This window comes from Pteropus alecto, unplaced genomic scaffold, assembly GCF_000325575.1.
Source record: "Pteropus alecto unplaced genomic scaffold, ASM32557v1 scaffold427, whole genome shotgun sequence".
In the NCBI taxonomy this organism is placed as follows: domain Eukaryota; kingdom Metazoa; phylum Chordata; class Mammalia; order Chiroptera; family Pteropodidae; genus Pteropus; species Pteropus alecto.
In genome coordinates this window covers 239,373-249,427 of record NW_006440618.1, presented here as the reverse complement: position 1 = coordinate 249,427, position 10,055 = coordinate 239,373, and the positions used below count along the sequence as shown (strand labels likewise).

Below are 10,055 nucleotides of genomic sequence, written 5' to 3'. Positions count from 1 at the left end.
GGTGGGGAAAGTTTCCTGCAGGTTGGGGGGCAGTGTACATCTATTGAGAGCAGGGAAACTCATGGTTAGATCTTTGGGGCCCAGTGAGGCTTGAAGATATCAAGGCAGCACTAGAAATTTTAAGTCTTACAATACAGGATGTGCTCCTGACCTAAAGAAAATCCTTGGAAGTCTCATGGCAGTGGACAGATATGGGAACTCCTCTTACAGTAAAGCAGGGTGAGTGCTGATCAGCAACAATGCATTCTACTCCAAGTTCACGCATTAAAAACAGAGATACCTGCCAAAATGCTGCCCCCAAGGCTGCACCAATTTATTCTGTTTTCTATAGTGTGTTATCAAACAGAGAAAGTCAACCTGAGAAAGATAAAATGTTACACCATAGATGTTTTAAATAATTTCCATGATTATTAGTAAAGGTGAAACTATTTTTATATATATATAGGCCATTTGTATGATATACAAATGTCCATGTCCTTTGTCTAATTAGCTACTGGGTTGTTTATCTATTTTTTTTTCACATTTCAAAAGTTTATTTGCCTATTATAAAATTGTGCATTCCAGTAATTGAAACCATTTGAACAACAACTATACACACACACAAATACGTGTGTGAGTGTGTTTGTGTGTTTGTGTGTGTGTGTGTGTGTGTGTGTGTGTGTGTGTTGCTCTGATTAAATTGCATTTTATAGCCTGCAGTACACCTTGGCCCAACTTGGTTTTTACTCTAGATTTCACTGTTGTCCTACCCAATTCTTCATCCAATATGCAAGTGCTTTTTCTTCCTTGCCAGCCAGACAGGCAGATGGGAGAGGCAGGTGCAGCCTTCATTATCAGGAGTTCTTTGATGTGAAAAGGGGCAGCACATCATTTAAACTTGATCCAGTCTTTTCGCATCTTACAAAGTTAAACAGCTAAAAGAAGTAAAATAAGAAAGCAATGCTTGTGGAACATACAGTGCACATTGGTGGTGCATGCCTCATTACAGTTCTCCTGCTTGCTTCTCCTGTTCAATTGTTTCTTTTGAAGACAGTGGATTTTTCTCTTATGTTTCTGTCTTCTTCAACTTTGACTTATTAAATTTCTCAATCTCAGCCATTTTGGGTTTGTCAGGTTATGGAGGAAGCAGAATGAGGCAAATGAATGAGTGAGTCCAATCTGATCAGTGGCGGTAGCAGAGTGCCCTGTTTATCTATTTTTAAAAGTTGATTTGTAGGAGTTAAAGTAAATATGTATCTGAATATAAATCCTTTATGGACATATTGCATATAGTCTTTTGTAGTATAGTAGTTTTGAATTTTTATGTAGTCAAAGTTATCATACTCCTATCATTTCTGTGCTTCATATCTTTTTAAAAAGAAGGTCTTTTCTACCCCAGTTTTATAAATTGTGCTTTTATACTTTTAAAGTATTTTTCTATGTTTATGCCTTTAAGAGGAATTTATTCTCATAGGATGTGAGATAAGGATCTAACTTTCCATTGTAATTGTTCCAGGAATCTCTATTTCATTCCATTGTTTCATGTACCCAACTTGGTGCCAATATTTGAATTGCTAGGATGTGTGTAATGTATCATGTAATGTATGCGTGGTTAGTCATGTTTTTATATTTAACAAGAACATTTTCTCCATTTCTTTTTTTGAAAACTTTCTTGGCTTCTTTCTTGCATTTTCTTTTCCCAATAAAGTTTAGAATTATCTTGTCCAGTTTCATAAAATATCCTCACGAGGGTGTATTAAATTTATAGATTAAGCTACAGAGATTTGAAATTGTTCAAGGACAGGATTTTGCATTGTATTTTTTAAAAAATTGGTGTGGAGAAATATCTAGAAGTACTTTTTCTAATTATTTAGATAGTTTATATTATTTGTGGATTGGCAGAGTTAATATTCATAAGACTAGAGAAATCAGAATCAGTGAGTAGGTTATGATAATGTAGGTGAACAAATTCAATATTTTATGGCAAGTGTTCTTTCTAAATTTCAGTGAATAAATACAACTTTCTGTAAAAAACATTGTAACATTCCAAAAAATGCAGTTTATAGATAATCCTTGAGTATATGGATCACCAAACTTTGTAGTTATAAATTAAATATTACAGGAGCATTCTACTTTTACCTATTAAACATATAAGAAGAAATGTAGAGAGGAGCACAGGCATCTCCTCTTCCCGCCATGGTGTGTGCTCATGCAGTGATATCAGTATACTCCAAAAACAGGAGTCATCTGGCAAAATATCACTTTGTCTGCTGTGTTCAAGGATCTTGTTCAACCAGATATTGTGAACTTTGTTCACACCAACTGATCCAAAAACAATAGACAGCCCTATGCTGTCAGTAAATTAGCAGGTCATCAGATTAGTGCTGAGTCGCGGGGTATTAGCAGAACTGGGGCTCGAATTCCCAGATTTTGAGGTGATGAGACTCATCGTTCTGGCCAGGGTGCTTTTGGCAATATGTGTTGTGGGGGCCACATGTTTGCACCAACCAAAACCTGGTGTCACTGGCACTACAAAGTGAACACAGTACAGTATTAATATGCCATGTGCTCTTCCCCAGCTGCCTTGGCCTTCCCTGCACTGGTCATGTCTAAAAGTCATCATATTGAGGAAGTTCCTGAACTTCTTTTGGTGGTTGAAGATAAAGTTGAAAGCTACAAGAAGACCAAGGAGGCTGTTTTGTTTCTTAAGAAACTTAAGGCTTCGAATGATACCAAAAAGGCCTGTGCTTCTTGGTGAATGAGAGCTTGTAAGGGCAAAATGAGAAACCATCATCGTATTCAGTGCAGGGGACCTTGAATCATCTGTAATGAAGACAATGGTTTTATCGAAGCCTTCAGAAACATCCCTGGAATCATTTTACTTAATGTAAGCAAACAACAGTTTGAGACTTGCTCCTGATGGGCATGTGAGCCGTTTCTGCATTTGGACTGAAAGTGCTTTCCGCAAGTTAAATGATCTGCATAGCACTTGGCATAAAGCTGCCTCCCTCAAGAGTAACTACAACCTTTCCATGCACAAGATGCTCAATACAGACCTTAGCAGAATCTTGAAAAGCCCAGAAATCCAAAGAGTCCTCCAAGTACCATGCAATAAGATTCATCTCAGAGTCCTGAAGAAGAATCCATGGAAAAACCTGAAAATCATGTTGAAGTGAAGCCTATATGGAAAGATCATGTGCTGGAACATCATTCTTTGCCAGGCCAAGAACCACAAGCTCCAAGTGGATAAAGCAACAACAGTGCTAGAAGCCAAATCAGATGAGAAGGGAGCTCCAGGCAAGAAGAAGACTGGTGAAGTAGAAAGGAAAGAAGGCTGTTGGCACTACAAGGCAGAGAGGACTTTGGTGGGAAAAGGGGCTGCAGCTCCCAAGAAACCAGCTGAGGGGAAGCCACAGAAAAGAAACTCATCACAGAAGAAAAGAAGCCTGTGGCATAAACTTAAATTTGTGTTTTTCTGTAAAGGTCAAATCACTTTGGATAGCTAATTCTGAATAAAAATATGATTAAAGAAGCAGCGAGGAAAAAGACATGTAATTATATATAAGTTTAAAATTAAGAATCTTGTCTCTTTTATCTGTTATCACTTGTTGATTTTTTGAGACCAAATAAAATCATTTTTTAATTTTCCTTGTCTCAATTACTTGCTAAGGATCAGCCTTTAGCTAAAACCACAAGAACGACGATTCATTATCTCAAGATTTCTCACTAAATACTCCTCAAACTCATGAGTTAGGGTTCCAATTATGATATTCAACAAAAATGAATCTAAATTTTTGGAGTTCTATTTCTACAATGTTGAGTCTTAAACTCTTCGAGATCATTTATCATTTACAAAGACCTTTTGTATTTTCAATAAGCTATAATTTCTTTCATATGGATCTTGCACATTTCTTGTTAGGCTCTTAGGATTTTATAATTTTTGTCATTATTGTGAATGGGCCTCTTTTTTATCCAATACATTTAAAAATGTATGTAAAGATATTTATTTTTATACATATATCGTTTGATAATTACACTAAGATCTGTTTCTACTTTTAATACTTTTTCATTATTCTCTTGTCTTTTTAGTTAAATAATCACACATTCATAAACAAATATTTCTTTCTCTCTTTATTTATAACATGGATCCTCTGATTTTTCTTTCTTCTTCCACTGCCCAGAACCTCAAATATCTTATGGAAGAGCAACAATGACAGTGATTGTCTTGTCTTCCAGAATTTAATGGGAATTCTGATATTTACTTAAGTGTATAATTTGCTAGAAGTATCTGCCAGACACATTCTTATCAATTTAAAAAGTTTTTTTTCTGATCAAAGTTTATTGATTTTTTTTCATCTAAATCTTGGATATGTGTTGAATTTTATTTTATTATCAATTAATATGGTCATTTATCCCTGTTTTAGTCCCTGGTTTATTACCCTAATAGATTTCCTAATGTTAAACTATCCTTGAATTCTTAGATACACTCTACTTGGTTGTGATATGGCTGCAGAGTAGGACAGTTAAAGGCTTCAGAAATGTCATTTCTCACATTTTATTGGCCAGAACTAGTTTCTTGGCTACATCTAAGTAACTTCAAGAGAGTAGAAGTAAGAGACAGATATTATTGACATAATGTCTGTCATTTGGAGACCTCATTTGTCATCCAAACTAGAACCCTTTTGGAAATGAAAGAGGGAGCAATTAATAATGGTGCTGAGATGATAGGAGTGTTGAAATTTTAATACTTATATTTGTTATTTTTTGGCCTGAATGTGTATTTACTTTGATGAATATTCCTCCCCACCCCCAAATTCAGGTCTGCCTGGAACCTGTGCATGTAGCCTTATTTGGAAATAGGGTCTTTGCAGGTGTCAAGTTAAGATGAGGTCATACTGGAGCAGGGTGGGCCCTCCTCCAGTGGCTGGTGTCCTTGTAAGAAGAGGGAACTCTGGACACAGACCCGCACAGTGGGCAGCCTTTCCTGTGAAGATGGAGGCAGAGAATGGAGCAAAGCTGCCACGAGCCAAGGAACACCATGAATTTCTGGTCAGCACCAGAAGCTGGAAAAGAAGGAAGGATTCTCCCCTAGAGCCTTTGGAGGCAACATGGCCCTGAAAACACCTTGATTTTGGACTTCTGGCCTCTAGAACTGGGAAAAATATATATATTTGTGTGGTTTTAAGTCATGCAGTTTGTGGAACCTTGTTATGGAATCCATGGTAAATGAACACAGCATACACAAGGTTCTCTGCATCAGAGACTGAGTCGTTTAAACCTCACAGTACATACAAGGCATACAGCACCTTTGCAACCCCTTGGCCCCAGGCCATTACCCTGAGGCAATGTGAAGCAAGCTGGTGGGAATATTTCCTACACAAGTGGCAGGACACTTTGTAGAGGAGGGACAAGGGAAAATGATTTTTCTCTGCTTATAAAGGAAAGGAGGCAGCTGTTCCCACCCTTTCTGAATATCTCCTTGGAAATACAATGGGCCTGAGTCCTTAATTAATCCTTTGCTATATAAATAAAATCTCCAGGAGCCAAATAGCTGGGGGGGGGGCACAAAGGGGGAAAGAGGCTTTTTAGACTTTAAGAGTTCTCTAGGTTCTGAGGCTCACTCTTTCTTATAATACCCATACCTAGGGAGATAGCTACTCTCTTTTTGCCACCGTAGGGGTTTAACCTAGGGACCTAGGTTGGTCTGTGACATTTGGCCTTCATGGAGAGACAAGTGAAGTTTTATTATTTTTTCAGGTCAAAGAAATTAACTAGACAAAAGCTACAGATGTATTCTCGTGGCATACATGGAGCATCAGAAGGCAGGGCTTTTACAGGAGCATGGGAAATGCCACAGAGTGTAGCCTAGGAGTCTCCTGGGAAAACCAGTACACATGGTCACCCCCTCTCAACACAGGGTGCAACATAATAAAGCTGGAAATTAACTACATCATGAGTGAGCACACACATACACACACGGACACAGAAACACACACGTTAAAGATTCAGACATTTATAAATTATGCCAGGGGAAGAAATGTGTCAAGAAGACAAATCGCTTTAGAAAACTTCTGTAAGGAGAACCTACAAAGCAAAGCTACCAACTTTGAATTATTGTATTATAAGCAATAATAGTAAACAAGGAATGACCTAAGCAAAATTTTCTTTTAAAAAAATCAACAATGGGCAGCTTTTCTGCTGGAACCACCATCTTCCAGTACTTCGCTAAAATGATCAACACAAAAGGAAGAGTAGGCACCGCTCTGTGTCCTGTGAGGCTTTTAGAAACATGGAGTTGCTCCTTTTGCCATGAACACGCAAATCTACATGAAAGATGATGGTGTAGACATCAAGGGAATGGGTATTATTAAAAAATAAACACTCTACCAGTGATCCCACAGCAAAACTGAAGCGTTGGCAGTGTACCCAGCATGCCGTTGGCATGGTTGTAAATGAATGAGTTAAGGGCAAGATACTTGCCAAGAAAATTAATGTATGTATTGAGCATATTGAGCACGCTAAGAGCCCAGAGAGCTTCCTGAAGCATGTGAAGGAAAATAATCAGGAAAAGAAGGAAGCCAAAGAGAAAGGCACTTGGGTTCAACTGAAGCGCCAGCCTGCTCCACCCAGAGAACTTTGTGAGAACCAATAGAAAGGAGCCTGCATTGCTGGATCTCATCCTCTCTGGGTTCGTGGCAAGCAGGCTTAAAAAAAATAAGACTGCTGGACTGTAAAAATGTTTCTTGTAATTGACTAGAGAAGTGTGGTATCTCTACCCCCAAAGAAATATTTAAAGCAAACTTTGTGTTCTAATTTATTGGGTGATGTCTTCACTATTCAAATTTAATGGTTTTTTTCTTTGTGAAAGATGTAAAGTGGTTTATTGTATAACACAATTGGTTAGGAAACTGTCAGGTATTATTTATAAAATATTTATATGAGTTTGAAAATAGTCCTTATAAATCACTATAAAATTTTTTTTAAAATGAAAGGTTATCTGTTGCATTATAGTTAAGTGCAGGGAAAGTTGGTTACTCATAATTGTATTGTAAATTAAATAGCTATGTTTAAAGATCAGGAACTTGCCTTTGAAGCCTGCTACTTAAAAATAGATTGTTCCAAGCACCTTGTCCTTTGTGAGTTACATATTAGTTCTGCATTACTTTGACTTTTCAAGGAACAGGGTTCAGAAAACAATAGTGTCAGTGATAATCTAGAAATAGAATACCTTTTTTATTTCAACCAATGGTAAATATTTATATAGCAGTTAATATGTTCTTCAGCTTTCTAAGTGCTTTACATAATTTACTCATAAAGATTTGGAATTAGTACTACCTTGCCTATTTTACATAAAGGAAGCTGAGGCACAATTAACTTGCCCAGCATTACAGGTGTAAGTGTTAGGCAAAGATTCAAACCCAGGTGGTCTGGCTCCATAATCAGGTCTTAATCACTAGTGCTATATTGCCTTCTATTAATGGGAACAGTTAGAAGCTACTTTTATCATTGGAGCATATTTAGCTTATTCTGTTGCTTCCTGGGTATTTTTACTTAGATGTGGCAAACATCTCAAATTCAACATATCCAAAAGGGAATTGATCACATCCAGGGTATTCTGTGATACCTGTAATAATAACATAAATTTATTTGAAATGGAAACCTTGACTTCTCATATTAAACATTCTTTCCCCTCTATTAGACTTGAGGACAAGAACCTGTTCATTTTTATAACATTACACTTTTATAACTGATTTTGAATCTCAGTCAATGCCTAGCTTAATTCAATGAATGATGGTTATATTTGCCCTTAAAGATTAACCTTAACCATCTCTGTAAACACCTTATTGCCTAATATGGTCAAATTCTGAGATACTGGAGGTTAGGACTTTAAAGTATGAGTTTGTGTCTGTAGGAAAGGGGACACGATTCATCCCACAGCAGAGTGGGAGGGCTGACCCTGGTAAGACCTGCTCCCAGACCATTAAATCCAGAGAGAGGATACTTCCTTAACATGATAAAATGTTTATTTACTATGGAAGTAAATAAAGAGCACCCAAATGAGGGCAGACAAGACTATTCAGAGTTTGCTGTAGTGAGGAAATCAGCCACCATTGCCTATGTTTGGGAGACTCTCAAAGAAGTGGGAAACTTTATGTGCACAAAGGGGAAGGCTCAGGTGTGCCCTGGTGGAGGCTGTGGCCCTTGGAAGTGGGGGCGGCTGACTAGAAGAGGGCATCTCGTGTTTGGTTAGAGGAGCATATTTGGCTTTTTCTGGTTGGTCCAGAATTGGAATAAGGGACAAAACTTAAGGAAGCTGCCAGTCTTGAATCAATTCCCAACCATTTGGGGCCGATTGTTATAGGATTGTTGTGCAGCTTCTGGGACTGTTTGTTAGAGCTAATAGGCTGGCTTCCTGGGCTCGACATGAGCTATTTTTGTAATATTGTCCTGAGGCTCATCTAGTTAACAGGGAATGAAGTGGAAGATGTGAAACTTGGTCAGGAGAAGGCTAAATTACCACTGGTTACAGATAATGTGATAGCACACATGAAGATACAAGAAAAACGGCAAACAAGTTCACACAAAATCAATAGCAATTCCACATAAAATAATATCCAGTTATAAAATAAACTGGGGGAAAAATATTGTTCATAATATCCAGATGTTATTAGAAATTATATTAGTAAGAAGTATTTAGAAGTATATATGAAGAAATACACATGAGGGATAAAACAAGTTTTGAATTTTAACACATGGGATAATATTATGTTCTGGGATAAAAATACAGAAAATTTAAAATGTTAACTCTCTTTAAATTACTCTCCACTTATAATCACAATGAAAATTTTACAAAAGAAAATATAAGTACGATGTAAGCCACAGGCCGCTGGGTTTTGCTGGGACTGATTTCATTGGCAATAGCAAGTCACAGATACATGCATATCACAGTTGTGGTGTATTTCTCAAAATATTCAAGCTCATCATCACCTCGAAGCTGTTTTTCTAATGTGTTAATAAAGAAGTACATATATCACTATGCCACAAATTATATTTTTAAATTGTATTCCAATATAATTGGTTTCCTTTGTAAATCTAAGTATTTTATTTATTCATTAAATTATTCTGGAATGGGGACTGAGGCAGATCGTATTTTCCAAAGACAGTCACAGCAATATTTTTCATCCCACCAGCTCTTCTATGGGTGACTGTGTGAAGATCCTGTCAGGGTAACCTCTAATTCCCATCCCTTGAATCTGAGCCAGTCCCAATGACTTCTCTCAACCAGCAGGATGTGGGAGAGGCAATGATGCCTGACTTGGGAGGTGAGGCCAGAAAAACCCATGCAGTGTTCTCCTGGGTCTCTTGGAATGTTACTGTTTCTTGGGACCCAGCCATCAGCTGTGAGGAGCCCAAGCCATGTGCCGCCTTTTAGTTGACAATCCTAACTGAGCCCACCTTCAGCACCAGGTGTGAGTGGAGAAGCCTCCAATCCATTCTCCAGTCTTCCCAGTCCTGCCAGCTGAGGCCCCAGACATCCTGGAGTATCTTATCCAAACCACTGACCTGCAGACCCATGAACATAAATAACTAAATGATGGTTGGTGTCTACCACCATGTCTGTGGTGCAGAACTGAAACAGGGTCTGCGGGCTTCACCAGAGTGGTCTAAGACAAGTGCAGCTCTGAACCACAGTATTCCTTGGCTCAGTCCGGAGGTGGTGCTGTAGCAATCTTGACCCTGCCACCTAGTGGCTCCTGCAATGCCCAGTGCAGCTGCAGATCTGGGCATCACTAGCAGCTGCAGGAGTCCCAGCGGGTGTGACAGGTGCAGGAGCATGCCAGTGGGTTAGTAAGTTGCTCTGCAAGCATGGTGGTATTGATGAAAGGGGAGTCCTGGTGGCCTCACAGTTCTGGCCAAAGTAAAATCCCACACTGTGCTTATTCTTGACTCGAAAATGGAGGCAATGGGGAGGAAGGGCCATGACCCCTATGGAGGTGGATACCTAAGTAACTGCAAGTCTTGGCTTCAGATCCATGCGAGATGGGCACCTGTGGTGTCTCCACACTGCAGAGGAA

At 38.5% G+C, this 10,055-nt stretch overlaps 1 pseudogene; it reads left to right on the top strand.

Moving 5' to 3' along the window:
• The first annotated feature begins 2,151 nt into the window (after window positions 1-2,151).
• Window positions 2,152-3,436, top strand: LOC102881396 (annotated as a pseudogene).
• The last annotated feature ends 6,619 nt before the right edge of the window (window positions 3,437-10,055 follow it).